Source organism: Sinocyclocheilus anshuiensis, unplaced genomic scaffold (genome assembly GCF_001515605.1).
Source record: "Sinocyclocheilus anshuiensis isolate Anshui unplaced genomic scaffold, SAMN03320099.WGS_v1.1 scaffold151, whole genome shotgun sequence".
In the NCBI taxonomy this organism is placed as follows: Eukaryota; Metazoa; Chordata; class Actinopteri; order Cypriniformes; family Cyprinidae; genus Sinocyclocheilus; species Sinocyclocheilus anshuiensis.
In genome coordinates, this window is record NW_015548199.1 from 60,232 (window position 1) to 61,994 (window position 1,763).

The window sequence follows — 1,763 nt, forward strand, 5'->3', positions numbered from 1 at the left end:
GAAACAAATTGAGTATTTTAAGATCCAAAAAGTTAATGCTTGGAGGAATACTAAAAACAAGAGGACATAGAGCATGCATGTGTATGGGTTTCTACCAGAAGTTAGCTAAATCTGATAAAACATTTCTTTGGGTGAATCTGAAAATGTCCCGAAGGGTTAAATGATTTATACATTAAAAAAAAAACGGCAAAAAAATATGTTTTATACAACAACAACAACAATAATAACAACAACAACATTAATTAATTAAATTCTATACAATCTCCTTATTAAAGTGGCAGTAAAATTATAAACTCAAATCATGTCCATTTTCCCACATTTATGTAATATGTGATATACTCACTCCTCCTGGACATTTGAAGTATAACACCTTAATATAACTAAACCCTGAAAACTCTACGTTGGAGTTTTAATCTACTGCATTATTTAGGAGTTATTCCACAAACGTTTCTGTGGTCAGACGATCAAAATTCAAGATTTTTGTACTCGATTAAAAATTTAATTTATACATGAATACAACTGTATTCATTCCTGAGATGATATCTGGACACCACTCGCTGAATTATGTCACAGAGTGAGACTGTCGAAGTGTAGCATACAATATTTTAAATATTTATGATATAATAATATCCATTGTTTCATTTACGAAACGATTAGTTAAAATTATTCTAAAAAATTCAGTTAAATATGCTAAGTAATCATAGCCATCAAATTAATCGTGGACCACACACGTGCTCTACTGTCCTGATCGTTTACATAGAAATATGGTCGAGTTCTACTTGTTTTCTGCATATTACTATTCGAGATGCTTAAAAGGAACGAAACACTAGGTTCTACCGAGATTTGAACTCGGATCGCTGGATTCAAAGTCCAGAGTGCTAACCATTACACCACAGAACCACGTGCACTAGAGCCTGCGTCATAGTCTAATATCTGAAACAAAAACAATGATTACTGAACATCACATGGCTCAAGATTTATGTATACACTTGTAATCTATAAAACATAGTTAACGTTACTTAACACAAAAGATACCCTATATGTTAAGATAACGTTTTATCGTGTCTTCCCAATTTTGAGTGACAATGTAGTGTTGATTTTTCTTTCAACAAGTACGAAATGTATCATTTTGTTTTACTATTAAAGTGATTAAACTCTAATTAATTTATCGCGCAAAACAACAACAAAAGACCGCGAGATCCACGAGTTAGGCTAAAGTTAATACACTTGATAGCTCAAGATGAAGATGAAGACGTACGAAAATCGAAAATCTATGTGAAAAATAGAAAGCAACATGTGAAGACTGCAATTACGCCCACGGTCAGCATGTTTACCACACTTCCATGAATGTTAATAGTAATCTAATCTGACGCCCTCACTTTTGCAATACCGCGATTGAACTGAAGGGGGCAGCCGGAGCTCGTAACACTTATGGTGTGCGTTATTATTATTATTATTATTATTATTATTATTATTATTATATGTATGTATGGCACAGTTAGGCCTTGATGGAAAACAACTCTAAACACAATTTAAGATTCATTCACTAAGTCAGTCCTTCCAATCCGAATAGAGGGAACCAAAAAACAGATGCAGTGTTCTTATGGAATGTGTTCTCATCTTAATAAAGCTGAAGAGGCTGTTGATCTAGGATTAGCTCTTCCTTAAATGTATAGTGTATTCATGAAGACATGAACACTTGAAAACATGATCCTAGATTAGTATACTTTAATCTTATAAATTGATATTGATACATAAGAGTC

The 1,763-nt window shown here is 32.8% G+C and overlaps 1 non-coding gene across 1 annotated transcript; it reads right to left on the reverse strand.

The window, feature by feature from the left end:
• Nucleotides 1-828: 828 nt before the first annotated feature.
• trnaq-uug (transfer RNA glutamine (anticodon UUG)) lies at nt 829-900 on the reverse strand. The gene has a single exon. It is a non-coding gene; the product is annotated as a tRNA-Gln (tRNA).
• Between the last annotated feature and the right edge of the window lie 863 nt (nt 901-1,763).